Source organism: Callospermophilus lateralis, unplaced genomic scaffold (assembly GCF_048772815.1).
Source record: "Callospermophilus lateralis isolate mCalLat2 unplaced genomic scaffold, mCalLat2.hap1 Scaffold_84, whole genome shotgun sequence".
Classification (NCBI taxonomy): domain Eukaryota; kingdom Metazoa; phylum Chordata; class Mammalia; order Rodentia; family Sciuridae; genus Callospermophilus; species Callospermophilus lateralis.
In genome coordinates this window covers 2162515-2178733 of record NW_027516477.1, presented here as the reverse complement: position 1 = coordinate 2178733, position 16219 = coordinate 2162515, and positions in this window count along the sequence as shown.

The following is a 16219-nucleotide window of genomic DNA, read 5'->3' as shown; positions in this document are numbered from 1 at the left end:
CAATGAACTATGTGGCTTTTGAATCAGATGTAGACCATTAGTATACTACTTGAGCTAAACTTCTGCATTGTCCATAATTTTAAAAGTGCGTAGTTCATATTATGCATGTTATTGTCCTTTCTTCCATTCTTACCAGTGTGTGCCCATTTGCAAAACAAAAATGCTAATAACAAGTAATGGGCCTATAAAAGATGTTAACTCTGTTTAGTCATTGACTGATCTTGCTCTAACATTAAAATTTTATGATTATTGACCTCTGTTGCATTTATTCTAAAATCCCCCCAAAATTATCTAGTCATTTCCAAGTAGCAACATTACCCTGGTGTATTCACTGCTGTATGCATTATTGTTCTTTGTTATTGTTTTATGCCTTCATATTAGCAAAATATGAAATTCTGTGAAGAAACAAAAACTTTGATCTCAAAAAAACAAATCACCCTCTTTCTGTAGCAGGAAACAAACTGCTTGTTCTTGAAAACTTTTCCATCAAGAATTTAGGAGAAGCAGGTATACTTCTATAAGTTTTTTTTTAATGTTTCCAAACAATGTACTTGAAAATCAGAATCACTTCTTATCATTTTCATATAATTCTTATGTTCTTTATCACATTAGTGATTAGAAATGAGGTGTAATTTCCCAACACCTGCCTGCAAGAAATAAGTAGTGTTACCACTATTTACCCGTGAGGAGTCCTTGCTTCCCCAATGCTGAAGTATAACACCAGAGAAGCATGCCAAGGCAAGTTTAGAATGGAGAGTAGAAGCTTTATTAAGCAGAAAAGACTTCTCCTGGAGGAAGAAGGGGACCCAAGAGGTGGAATCTGTGGAAGGAAGGAGATCTTACATTTTTTACAGCTAATGTCTTCTTTCAGCTTTCCTGCATTTCTGTCCTTTGTTCTGTTACCTTGAAATGATAGAATGTAAGTGGAGAGACCAAAAAGTTGAGGGTCAGATGGGCTGGAGGAGTACTCTGGGCAGGAAGGGCTTGGGGCTGCTTTTGATTAGCATCTCCTTGTTTGCTGAGAGCTGCTTCATTAACATTTCTTTAGAATGGGCTCTGGGCCTTGGGAACATAAACATTTCAATTTCCCCAATTGCTGATCTGCTTTCCCAGGCTCCATTGTCAACACAGCCTTCATTTTTTATTTTGCATTTACCTAACTATGCTAACTACCTATCTTCAAATCTGGCTTCAGTAGGATCTTACTGTAAATTGAAGGGAGTTCAGCCCTAACTCACAGATTTTGAAGTATGAACTGCTGTTGGGTCTGATTGACTGTCCATGGATTTTGGTGTGGCGTACCAGAGGCTATTGAATGCAACTTACAATGCTTAATAAAAATCTTCATACTTTTAGTATAAAAAATAAAAAAAAATTAAACAATGGTTAAAAATTATTTTAAAAAGTGATTAAATGTGAAAACAAAGCATTTTTACTTGAATTTAAGAAATGAAAAAAACAAAATCTGTAAAAGAGACATAGTTGCTAACATGACATATTTATTTTGGGGTCAAAAGTGTTTGTTTGATATAAGAACACCCCAATATTGTGATTAACACTGTATCTCAAAAGTTAAAAAAAAAAAAATTAAAAGAAACTGAGAATGAGGCTCAGTGGTTATGTGCCCCTAAATTCAAACCATTGTACAAAAAGAAAGAAACAAGAAAGAAAGAAAGAAAGAAAGAAAGAAAGAAAGAAAGAAAGAAAGAAAGAAAGAAAGAAAGAAAGCATGCCATTATCTGATATTTTGGTGTCAGGCTATTTTTTTATGTTAAGGTCTACACTTTACCTGCCAACTCACTTTAATTGGAAATTTTGTCAAATCTCAGGTTTATCTGTAGGCAGGGTTCATTTTCAGTTTTTATACCCTGGCTTCTTCCTTCTGTGTTCATTTAGATTCAAGTCTTTTTTGGAGCAGACCCACTTCAGAAATGGGAATGGTAAAGCTTGTTAAAAGTCACTTTCCCAATGGTCCATAGTGCAGGAATTGATATTGGGACCAGTTTTAGTCTGTTGTGGAGACAGTTCTCAGGAGAGCCATGGGAGCCCTTAGATTTTGGACTTGAGTGTTGGCATCAAAAGGAAAGATACTCATTCTCTGTGAACATTCTGGGGCAGGTGAGGGATCCTGAAGATGACTCAGGCCTAAATCTGCCCCACAGGCTCAGATTAGGTACTTTAGATGTTTTGTGTTGTACTTTCAATCCCATCCCCAGAGACCTAAAAAAGAATTGGTGATAAATATGGCTGGTTCTCTTCACCTATATTGTTCCTCAAACTGAGGACAATGAACAGAAAGTAGCACAAGCAGGAAAGTCAATGCATCTGTCTTTTCACTACTAGAAAAATATACCCATCAAAAACTAAAAAAAAAAAAAAAAATTCTTTTACTTGAAAATCAAATAGTCCAGTGGTTTATATTCTTACCTTCTATGGCTATCCAACCATGTCATCATGCCCCAGGACACTTTATGTTTTTTATTCTGCAATCCTTTCAATATAGCTATCAGGGGAAAAGGAATAAGAAAAAAAAAAGAGCTAGAGGCCCAGTGACTTCCACTGATATCTCATTGGCTGGCACAGAATCATAGAGACTTCTACCTGCAAAGGATATTGGAGAATTCAGTTTGTTTTTCACTTTCAGTTGGGGTTTGGATTTGTTTTTGCTTGTGGGGACTGAATCTAGTGTTGCTTAAATACTGAGCAACCATCCACAACCATTTTTATTCTTTAGAGACAGTGTCTTTCTAAGATTTTTGGGGCCTTACTATGTTTCTGAAGCTGTCCATGGACTAGTGAGCCTCCTGCCTCAGTCTCCATAGCCAGTGGGATTAGAGGCATAAGCCAACAGGCCTGCCTGGCTTTTTTTTTAGGTGCTGGGGTTGGAACCAAGAACCAGGCACATGTGAAACATTTGTTTACTACTGAGCCCTAAACCTGTCATTTTGAAATGTTAGCAACCCATGTTTAAAAAATAGAAGGTCCCAGTGGAATGAATGAGGGATACCTGCACCTGGACCTTTGCAACCAGTTGTGCTGAGGTGACTCTGTGCAGAGCCAGTGCAGGCTGGCTCACGTTTGCATGGAAGGATGGGCATCAATTGAGAATAGACACAGATATGAATACGTCCTTGTGGGCTATTAAAGGAGAACTGCAGGATATGTGGCCATGTTGAGACATCCTTCTTTCATATGTGTTGGGTTGGGCAATCCCGGTGGAGTAGGGGTAGAGGGTGAGTGCATTTGCGTGGTTACCCACTGAAATATATTCTCAGTATTTTTAAAAAATATTTTTTCTTTGTTGGTAGATCTTTATTTTGTTTACTTATATTTGGTTCTGAGAATCAAGCTCAGTGCCTCACACATGCCATGCAATTGTGCTACCACTGAACCCATGCCCAGCCTCATCCCCAGCACCTTTTATTTATTTACTGGATTTGGTCCTACTGGGATTGAACTCTTGGATACTCCACAACTAAACATCACCAGCCCCATTTTGTATTTTATTTAGAGACAGAGTTTCACTAATTTGCTTAGTTCATCACCATTGTTGAGTCTGACTATGAACTAATGATTCTTCTGCCTCAACCTCCTGAGTCACTGGGATTATAGGTGTGTGCCACTGTGTCTGGCTCCCTTTTCCTTTTTTTATTATTTTGATACAGGGTTAAAGTGTTTCTCAGGATCTCACCTGCTGAGAGCCATAGCCAAGTAGGAATGACTCATGGCATTTTTGGTTGAAAGGTGACACCAGCAAGCCATTGAGATGATAATGATTATGTTAAGATGTGCATACAATTGGAGATTAGACCCCTGCTGTCTGCCTAGGCCTTCTACTTTGGAGCTCTCATGGGACTCCCTGAGAGTTCCCATTGGTTGGGGAAGTGCAGTAGGAGAAAATTCGGGAGGAGGGATTCCCTGTTGGGGTAGTGTGTCCCAGGAGAAGGCCATGTGCGTGGCATTCACGGGAGTTTTGGAAATAAAGTTTGTTCCTGCTTGAGTGGCTCATGATTTTGTGCCCAGCCAGACTGCAGCATTTGGCGGCCCATGCAGGGAACGCCTGAAGCTCGGAGGTAAGTGAAATTGCTCACCCCTAATGGAAGGCTAGAGAATGGGTAAACATTTCAAAAAAAATATGTTCTTGTTTTGATTTATTTTGTTTTTGTTTCAAGCTGCCTATCCCTAGAACTTTCTCAGACAAACTGGGAAAAATGGTTGGCTCAAGGTTTGAAGTTGTTCAGCCCTGAGGAAGAGAAAATTGATACAACGATTTTTTGTTCCATTGTTGTTTCATTTTGTTTAGGTTTTGTTTTGTGTTATCTTATTGGGTTGCATTATCTTTATAGTAGATTATAAATTAGTAAAAAAAAAAAAACAAACCAAAAGAGTGTTAAGTAAATTGTTAGAGGTTCAGACCGTGGAAAAAGACATTTTAGATCAAGCAAAAGAGAAGTTCTCTTGAGCTAGTCAGACAGAGGAAGAAAATTTAAAGGAAAAGGGGCTATGAGGAAAAAGCTACAACAGGAGGCTGCTACTAACAATCGTTATATCACCAGAGGGCATAATTCAACCAACAGCTCCACCTATAGAGACAGCTGAGTAGCCCTCAACCCCCGTATTTGATAGATGGGATCCTGAGACAGGACCTCAAAAATTAGCATGCCGGAGGGCAGCGAACTCACTGTGCTCTAGATTTCAAAACAGTGAAGCAGTTAAAGGAGGCTGTAACAACCTAAGGTCCCCAAGCACCCTTCACTGTAAGCATGGTCGAATACATTACCAACTTGGACATGACACCAGCAGATTGGGCTAGCATGTGTAAATCTGTGCTAAATGGAGGACAATATTTGTTATGGAAGTTTGCCAATGAGGAATTTTGCATGGAGACGGCTAGGCAAAATGCAGCAGCCAGTTACCCTCAAAGAAATCTAGATATGTTGTTAGGAAAAGGACCTTATGAGGGTCAACGGCAACAAATTGAATATGATCCTGCTATATATTCACAAATTGCTGCAGATGCGGTTAGGGCATGGAAGGCTTTGCAAGGACATGGAGATTCACAAGGTCAATTATCTAAGGTAATGCAGAGAACTAATGAACCTTAAGCTGAATTTGTAGATAGGCATATTCAAATAGCTGCCAGAGTTTTTTGGGGATACAGAACAAGCAATGCCATTAATAAACAACTGGCTTATGTGCAAGCAAATCGTTGCTGCAGAGAGGTCATTAGACCATGGAAACATGGAGATTTAAACACATATATTAAATTAGGCAGAGACATTAATGAACAAGGGCAAGTCTTGGCAGCTGCAGTACAACAGGCTTTAGATGCCAGGCCAAAAACATGCTACAATTGTGAACAAACAGGACATTTTAAAAGGAATTGCCCCATAGGGGAAGGGTTTAACAAAACTAGGTATCAAAAGAATAGAATACCGGATATTTGCCCATGACGCTGTAGAGGGAGACATTGGGCTAATGAATGCCATTCTCAAACCACCATAGAGGGTACTCTGTTATCAAAAAAGTGGACAAGAACCAAGTGTTTACCCACGATATTGTGGAGAAAGGCATTGGGCTCCATAGACAAAAAACGGACTGTGGGGTCCAATGCTCAGGGGCCCACAACCACAAGTATAACGGGCATGGAGGAACCCAACAACACCATCAGGAAACATTATCCATTAAATCCCTCATCAGACAAACCAGAGGGAGTGCAGGGTTGGACATTTGCGCCTCCGCCAGAGCAGTCCTAACTCCAGAGATGGGAGTTCAAATCATTCCCACAGGAGTAAAAGGACCTCTTCCCCAAGGAACAGTAGGCTTATTATTGGGATACAGTTCTTCTAGACTAAAAGGACTTATGATAAATCCTGGGGTAATTGATTCCAATTTTGAAGGTGAAATAAAAATTATATCTAGTTCTCCAAGAGGTATATCAGTAACTTCACCAGGAGATAGAATAGCACAGTTAATAATAACACCCAGCCTGCATGATAAAATTTCCAGTCATACTGTAAAAAGAAGTTCTAGGGGATTAGGCTCCACAGGTGGAGATTGGGCTATCCTGCCTTTAAATTTAGATTCTCGCCTAATGCTAAAACTAAATATTCAAGGACATGAATTTAATGGGCTACTGGACACAGGTGCAGGCCTTAGCATCATATCTCATCAAGAATGGCCAAAACATTGGCCATTACAACAAGCCACTCAAACGCTTCGAGGCCTAGGAGTGTCAACTAATCCCCATAGAAGTGCAATGGTATTAGATTGGAAGGATCCTGAAGGATGTGAAGGAACTATACAGCCATATGTATTAGATCATCTTCCTATAAATTTATAGGGATAAGATGTCCTAGATCAATTAGGTTTGACATCAACAAATAACATCAATCCAAAGGCACCCAGTATATGGTTATAGGAAAGAAAAGAAATTAGGAGAACAAGAACAAGGTAAAGCAGCACCGATTCAAATAGATCAAGGAATAAATAAAAATGGATTGGGTTTCCAGAAGAAGCCACTGACACAATCAAAATTACTTGGAAATCAGAAAGACCAGTATGGGTTCTTCAGTGGCCCCTGACTAAAGAAAAAATACAATTAGCCCATTACCTGGTCAAGCAATTAGCAGAGGGACATATACAACCTTCCATATCTCCCCATAATACTCCCATTTTTGTCATCAAAAAGAAATTTGGTAAGTGGAGATTATTGCAAGATTTAAGAGCCATTAATAATGAGATGCTTATTATGGGACCTGCTCAATCGGGGAATCCCCAATTGTCTGCTTTGCGAAAAACCTGGCATGTTTTAGCTATAGATATTAAAGGTTGTTTTTTTCTTTCAATTCCAATTCATCCTGAGGATAGTCTACGTTTTGCATTTACTATCCCTGCACTGAATCATGAAGGTCCTGATAAGAGATATGAATGGAAAGTACACCCTCAAGGGATGGCTAACAGCGCAACTGTGTATCAAATTTATGTCAACAAAGCAGTCCAGCCACTTAGAAATCAAAATCCTGAACTACAAATATTTCACTATATGGATGATGTATTATTAGCACATAAAGATAAAAACACATTGCTAGAATGTTATGCCACACTCGCAAATTTATTAAAAAATATAATCTAGAGAAAGCAACAGATAAAGTACAATTAAATTTTCCAATTAATTATTTAGGAGTTCTATTATCCTCATCCATGGTCCATTCACCAAAAATTCAAATATGAGTAGATCAACTCAAATCACTTAACGACTTTCAAAAGTTATTGGGAGACATAAACTGGATAAGGCCTTATCTAGGCATAACAACAGCATAGTTGGGACATTTATTTGCTATCCTAAAACGCCCATCAGATCCAAATTGACCCCACATGTTAATGCCTGAAGCAAGAATGGCATTAAAAATCATTAAAACATATATGGAAAATATGCATTTCGATAGAATTGATATAAGTTTGCCTTTATTATTTATTGTACTACCAACAAAAAATATTCCTACTGAAGCATTTTGGCAAGAAGGTCCATTATTGTGAATACATTTATCTTATTCTCCTAACATTATTCTTACTAGGTATCCTGAGGCTGTAGGACAATTAATACTCAAAGGAATAAAAGCATCAAAGGGAGTGTTTGGAATTTCTCCCCATAAAATTATTACTCCATATACTATGGATCAAATTGATGAGTTAGCTAATGAGTTAAATACTTGGGCAATAATCATGTGTAAATCTAATGTTTCATTTGATAATCACTTAACATCTAATCCTTTATTGCCTTTTTAGTCTTCACATCCTGTAGCTTTTCCAAAAATGACAAGAAAAACGCCTATCATGAATGCTCCAAATATATTCACTGTTGAGACAAATAATGGTACTGCAGCAGTAGTTACCCCTGATCAAACTTTTACATTTTTAGTACCGAAACAATCAGCTCAAAAGGTAGAGCTTAATGCAGTATTACAAGCTTTTGTGATGTTTAAAGATTCTGTATTTATTTTCTAATAGTCAGTATATAGTTAATGCTACAGTATCCCTTGAAGATGCTGGTAAGATTTCCCCTTCCTCTACTGCTTTCTCTTTGTTTTCCACTATACAAAGTCTAATCTGGGAAAGAAGAGATCCATTCTTTAAAGGACATATCATGGCACATACAGGATTGCCTGGAGCCCTTAGTTTGGGCAATTATTTAGTAGATAAAACTACGCATAACATACATATTTTCTCTACACTATAAGAAGCAACAAATTTTCATAAAAAGTTCCATGTCAATGCTAATACTTTACAGAAGCATTTTAAAATAACAAAGGAACAAGCCAGACATATAATAAAACAATGTCAAAATTGTGTGACCTTTTTACCACAAGTTAATCTTGGAGTCAATCCTAGAGGACAGATACCAAGTCATATTTGGCAGATGAACGTCACACACTTGCCAGAATTTGGAAAATTAAAATATTTGCGTGTTACAGTTGATACTTCTTCTGGATTTTTGATGGGCTCCCTTCATGATGGAGATAAAACTAAAGATGTTATAGCTAATTGCTTACAAAATTTTGCCACTGTGGGCATTCCAAAACAGTTAAAAACAGATAATGGTCTTGGCTATACCTCTACCTCTTTTAAAAAATTTTATTCATCATTTGGCATTACTCACATAACAGGAATTCCATTCAATCCTCAGGGACAAGGCATAGTTGAAAGAGCTCATCAAACTATTAAAATGTACTTATTAAAACAAAAAGAGGGAATTGGAAAGGGGTATATATCCCCCAACGATAAACTTAAAATAACCCTTTTTATTCTAAACTTTTAAAATTTGGATTCATGAGGGCTTAGTGCTATGGAAAGACATATGTATCCAAAAAATGTACATAAGCTTAAGGTACTTTGGGAGGATATTTTAATAGGACAATGGAAAGGTCCTGACCCAGTGATTGTGTGGAGTTGGGGTTCTGTTTGTGTATTTCCACAGGGAGAATAGCAGCCGATTTGGATTCCAGAGAGACTAACCAAAGCGATTTCTACAGACCAAAAAGAAGATGATTTGACTCAAATCCATAACAGCTGATATCCAGAGCTCCACTTGGCTATTCTTACATCTGGGACAGTGATTCTCCCACACCTGGAGGCTAATGAATAATGAACACCATTAAGGCCTATTTCAAGTGTGAAAAACCTTGAGGCTTGCTTGTGGGACCCATAAGCAAGTTACAAGAAAAAGGATGGGATATCCAAATAAGAGTCAAACCTACTTGGTACCCAGGATGCTTTTTTTCAATATCTATTTTATTATTGCCCTTTCCCACATCATAAAGTTCTATTTTATTTTTTGAGCTCATACAGACCTAGGTTAATGTTTTTCTGATAAGTTTTATTTTTTGACTGTGGAGTTTTTAAACATTGCAATAGAGATTTCAATTATGTAAAGCTACAAGGCCTTTACAATTGTCTTATTGTTGTATGTTTGTGTACACACTTGTGTTTTGTATTGTTTGTGTGTGTGTATTTCCATATATCATATATGAGAAGCGCTCATGAAAAAATGGATACGAATTTTTTTATTTATGTGATTTTAATGGTTTAATTTAAATTGGGTAAACAGCTGTTGAGGATTGTTTAATATCTGAACAAATAAGGAGGTTAACAGATCTGTTTGTTTACTTTCTCCTTTCCTTTTCATTATATTTATTAATTCTATTCAGGATAGTGTAAATTGTTCAGAAAATTGTTTTCTTAATACCTGTTGGATTGTTACTGAATTTTTATTTAAGCATCGTTGTCAGAATTCCTATCTTCATCCCAGTGCCAATAAAAACAAAGATAAAACCAAACTACAGCTTCTTCGATAGTTATCACAGTAAGCTGTATAAACTGATGCATCAATGAATAATAACTCAACAAGTAATGTTCAATCAAGGAGTGAATTTACTTTACAAGCAAATGGACATATTGATGGATTCCTCTGCTTTGAACTGCTTGCAGAACTTGCCTGGACTATGTATCACTTGTATCCATTGTGAACTATCTGTTGTTACAGCGAAAAGTGGTAATGCTGGAGTATCTTTGCTGATGGTGTCACCAGTGGTAAAATTTTTCAACAGAGCCATCAATTGGCTTAGTGTCATGGCATTTCTGTATCCTCCTCCCTTCTGCTAGTGATGGTCTAAAATTTGGGGGCCAACAGAGGTGAGGCAAAGAACCTCACCCCCCCACACACTATCCATAAGTATGGCTGTATGCTGGACCAGTAGTCAGTGATGGGTATGATCCAATTGCAGTGGTGCCAACCTAAGATAGGAGGCTGACGCCTAGAGGTCAGCTCATTCGATGACGGGTAAGGAGCATATGTTGTATTGGACAACCTAACAGGCATGGTCCTTAAGCCACATTGCTTGTTGTTTAATTAAACAGAAGGGGGGAGATGCTGAGAGCCATAGCCAAGTAGGAATAATGCATGGCATTTTTGGTTGAAAGGTGATGCCAGCAAGCCATTGAGATGATAATGATTATGCTAAGATGTGCATTCAATTAGAGATTAGACTCCTGCTGTCTTCCTGGGCCTGCTACTTTGGAGCTCTTGTGGGACTCCCGGAGAGTTCCCATTGGTTAGGGAAGTGTGGTAGGAGGGAATTTGGGAGGAGGGATTCCCTGTTGGGGTAGTTTGTCCCAGAAGAAGGCCGTGTGCATGGCATTCATGGGAGTTTTGGAAATAAAGTTTGTTCCTGCTTGAGTGTCTCGTGATTTTGTGCCCAGCCAGACTGTGGCACTCACCAAGATAAGGAGCTTGGCTTTGAATTCCCAATACTCCTGCCTCAGCCTCTACATCCACTGCGATGACAGGTCTGTACCACTGTGCCAACTCTAATACAATTTTAAAAGTTATTTATTCCATGGTAATATAGGTCTATTTAAACTTACTCTATAAAACATATATATAATATATTCACTTATAGATAAATTTATAAGAATAAGCATATGCCATTTATATAAACATAAATGTCACAAAACGTACTCCTAGTGATCAAATAAAATCAGGAACACTTATGGACATTTGATTTATATCTTTTTATTATCTTTCTAGACATTGTTGACAAGCTCAAAACATAGAATTATTGAATGCAGAGAATTGTGCCAATTTCCCTAGTTATTAATTGAGGATAATATTTAATTTATCTAGTAGTGACATTTATTTCCCATAAATACTGCATGTGGCATTTATGTTTTGAAGCTGAAAAGTTTATCACACAGAGAACAGGAAATCTTTCCATATTTATGATAAGAATGAGAAATAGACTGATTGTGTGTAAGCAGTGCCAAAACAATTAAGACCAGAAAGTAACTCTTAGGTTTTATAGTAAAATTAGGTGATTGAATTCTATAATAACTACTTAAATACATCAAAATAGTCAGAAATTTGCAGGTTTCAAACAAAAAATGATAATTTTAATGAGATGAAAATTACCCTGGTCTGATAATTACACACTATATAAAAATGTTGAGTTATAATAATGGGTCTCATATCCAAGTACAAATAGTAGATTCCAGTTAAAAATTAAAATGAACAGAAATCAACTCTTTGATGTTTTAACCAAATATCTTTATCACCTCAGATTTTTAAAAGGTATCCTATGTTCATGAATGTTTCATTATTTTGGTTTCTCTTATTGTCATGTCTTTTAGATCTATAAGGTCTAAAGAGTCATGGAATGATTTAGCCTCATCTACATGGTTTTCTGGTGACTGTTTTTTTTTTCAAAACTTGTTTACACTTCATTTTATTATTTTATTTATTTATGTGATGTTGAGGATTGAACAGTTCCTCACATGTGCAAGGCAAGCACTCTACCACTGAACCACAACCTTAGCCCTGATGACTGGTATTTTTTAATATGTGCCTGGAAACAACTTAAAATACATACCTACTATTTCAGACACTTGAGTTAAGACACAACATGCCTTGTATTAAAAAAAAATCCATCAGATTAACATCAATTATTTTGTATCGAGTTTATACATGGTTTCTTTACTGGGGAAATATATTATTTACTTTGAGCAGATGAATATTGGGACTACTATGGAAATTCATCTTTTAGGCTTGTGTCAATCTTTTTTCTTCAATTAAAAACTTTACACTGAAATGACATTGAGTCTATCTGAATTGTGACTTTAATTACCACCTTTATTTCAGATGACTGATCAGAAAACAATTATAATATATTTCTACTGATATTCAATAGCTGGACTTTGGTCATTTAAGATAGTTTTTCTGGTCATGATAATAACATATATGTAAAATGAATATCTATATTAGGGATTAAAAATCAGTCCTAAAATACTGCCAAAGAGCTTTCTACACATATTGCTAGAATATTCCACTATCATGAAAAATATTTTGAAACAGCAACATATGCAGCCATTATTAAAACAAGAGACTTAAATCTCTCAAGTCACATATATGAGTAACTGAATAATTAAAACATAAAGACCAACATTTCTTTTTTTAATTAGTTATACATGTCAGTACAATGATCTTGACATATCATACATTTGAATCAGATGGAATATAATTTCTAATTTTTCTGAGTGTACAGTAATGACCAAAATTTCTATTGAGGATTTTTTTTTATGTCAGAAACACATCCATATTTTATAGTTGTTCTTCTTTCATACATAATAGCTCTAGAATATAAGTAACATAACTCCATCTATGTCATATGAGATGATCAAATTTAGAATAAAGGTAAAACTTGATCTCAATAAATACAAATTTTAAAAAAATCTTAGAGAGGATGTTTCTCAGAGTCATCTTAGATGATATATTAAAGACATTAGGTCTGGTAATAAACAGTCAAAACTACAGCTCTGAAACAATACACCTATGGGCATATCTCTACATTTAGATTCATTTTTTGAGATGATTGCAATTATTTACTTTTGTGCAATCATCTCATTTCAATTCACCAAAAATTTGTAGAGTTTTCAATATCTTTCTAGTGTTTAATCAAGAAGAAATGATGAAATCAAAGTAATACACTACTCCAGAAAACCTCTGAGATTATATCAAGATAAAATTATATCAAGAACTATTTTGATAACATATGGTAATTATGAATCTATAAAAAAGACAATATACAGGGGAAGCACAGATACCATTACATAATCCAGACATGACTTGGTAATAATATGGGAATGGCACCTGGAGAGTGTTAGAAAGATTAGATAACTGCAATGGGAAAAGGGCATGTTGGGTGAATCCACATCTACCCCTGGTAATAGGATAGGCTGAGGTTGATTAGGATGATACTATTTGAAATAAAAACTTCTGCTTCATTTTTTCTAAAATATATACTATTTATATGGAATATGAAAAGTACCAACAAACTATATTATTTTATTAGTATAAGAAACATTTTTTCTCTGAAGATCATCTTGAAGTCTCAGCTAACATCATCATTTTCTTCTACAACTTCACATTTCTTTTCTAGCACAAGATCTAGCCCATGAACATTACCATTGGTATCTTGGCCCTAATACACCTAGGAGTGCTGATAATGATGGGGTTTATAGCTACAGATTTTTTTGTTGTTGTTGTTTCAGAATTTTAGAGATGGCATCAAATGTAAATTAATAATCTACTTTCACAGGTTTTGGGGGGGCTTCTCCATTTGTACCACCTGCCTGCTGAGTGTCCTCTATGATACCACCATCAACCCCAGAAGCTACTGCTTGGCAAAGTTTAATCATAAATTCCCACATCAGAGCCTTTGATTCCTTGTTTCCTATGGGTATTCTCCATGTTCTTGAATGTTTGCTTCTCATTCTCTTCTACTGCCATCATCAATGTGACCTCACATGATCTTATATTTATTACTGTATGCTGAACAATTGTGTCAATGTGTTACTTTCTAAGGCATTTATTTTTTATATTGGGAGTATTCCAGGAAGTCTTTTTTCTAGGGCTTATGTCCTCAGTCCTGCCTAAAGGTCAATAAATAGATAAACCTCTCACTAAAAAATAAATGATGTTATCACTATTAATACCTGAACATTAAAATAAATAAGAAATGTTTAAAACTCTCAGCCCATAGGTATGAGGACTTAGATTACATAGATCAACCTGTTGGAAAACACAAACTACCAAAATGCATTGTGTCCTTGATAATCATCATAATGGTAAAAAAATTATTGGTTTCAGTATTGGAGCTTCACCAAGCCATGGGTTTATTAAGGGTAGGGTCATGACATGGTATCATTCATATGTAAATAGGAAAAAAATAACATAAATAGGAAATGGTTCCCTCAGAAAAAGAAGAAATTAGAAGCACACTGTGGTAGTGCACAAAGTATCCACAATGTGGCCTCTGCCTACTGGGGAATCTACAGAATGCATAAACTCATATACCTGCTAGGAGAAAGAAAAATGTTGCAACACTCCACCTAATTGGGCTTTATAATTTGTTATTATAGAAAAATTAGCCAAAGATAAAGCAATATTTATTGCAGTATGGAATGCTTATGATGCATTTGCAAGAATATAAAATAGATGCCCAGTGCTATTCAGTACAGAAATGTTGTCCAGAAATGAACTTCAGAAATAGCCCAAATGTCCATCATTTGATTAGTTCCAAGTTTGATCTATCTTCACCATGGAAGGTTAAGATATTTGCATATGTGTAGTGTTTTCCAGGTTGTTTCATTGAGTAAAAAATAAGGTGCAGAAAGAATATTCAGGAGCACTCCCTTTTTGGTATGAAAGAAATTTACATAATAACATAACATTATTCTTGCCTCCTACCAGAACTAGAAACAGCAAGAATATATATACTAGAAACAAATTAAAACAGGTGTTTATGAGGGCCAGCGGGAGGAGATAATTAGGGATAGGATAGAGATGAGACTTAAGTGTATTTTAACATAGATTTATATCTGAGCCACATAAAAAATGACCATGTTCAAAACATAGAATTAAATTAAAGGACAAAAATCAAGCCTGAAAGACAGGTGAGAGTCTGACCACCCAAACATGAACCATACTATTCTGTGACTAAATAATTTCTTAAGCTTGCATGATTTCCAGGATCCTTTACTCCAATGTGAACAAAATTTTTACCTAAAGTAGCAACCTTGGTTGTGGTGTGACTGTTACTTCTCAGTACTTGGCAATAAAGGATGTCAGAATTCATGTGCAATGTTTGCTATCAGCACAGCAAGGGACTACATGGGTTTCATGCTTTCTTCATTAGAGTGTAGTTTACAAGGGCAGGGGCCACTTCTTTTCTAGAGTGAATAGAGAGCTGAATACACAGATACTACTATTAATATACACTGAAGAATTCTTTATCAGTTTAACACAGGACTTGACAGTTACTTCCAGGTCTAGATTTCAGAAGCTTGGCTATACACACTTGGATATACACACTTGAGACTCAGCAGTTTCTCTGCTGCCCTGCCTTTAGTTCCAGAGAGAGCATGCCTTCCTCTAAGCTAAGACAGAAATACAGTCCTGAAGTACCTGGAATTTGATGATTTCCCTTCTGGGGTGGCTTTACTCCAAGATATTCTCCAATCTTTGGACAAATTGAAGTAGTCAAAGTTGCTCCATTATCCTGACAACAGCAGCACTTGCACTGAAGGATCCCACAGAGAGTGCATTTGAGTGTCATCTCCTAGCCCTTGTGATAATCCCATTCCCATCATCCAGGCACAGAAGTACAAAAGTGATAACCAGGGAACAAAACTGGCAGGTGGCAGATTAGCCAGGTAGAAATCTTCTGACACCAAATCTACTTTTATTCCAACTGGTCTGCTCCAAGCTCCCCTTGTGATTTTTCTCTTGAAAATTAGTGAACAGGAAATTTATATTACAAAAATGGAGAGCTGTTTCTTGCCTTTGTATATCAGAAGAGTAGTAGTAGTAGTAACACAACTGATAATAAAGCCCAAATACTGCTTACTAAAATGTGTGGCAAATACTTTCCAAATAGGTATAAAATATCATTTTTCTCTTTTCCTGATGAGAAAACTGAGGCTCCAAGGTGACTTGCTTAAAGCCATACCATGAACAAGAGGCAGAACTGGAATAGGCCTAAGAGTCTGCACTCTATCAACCATGCTACTCTGTCTCCCATGTAAGAGTGTCTAAATGTCTTTGACCATCATCCAATCTTCTGTTCTTACTATGCCAGAATGAATTTTCTTGTCTGTGTGTGAGTCC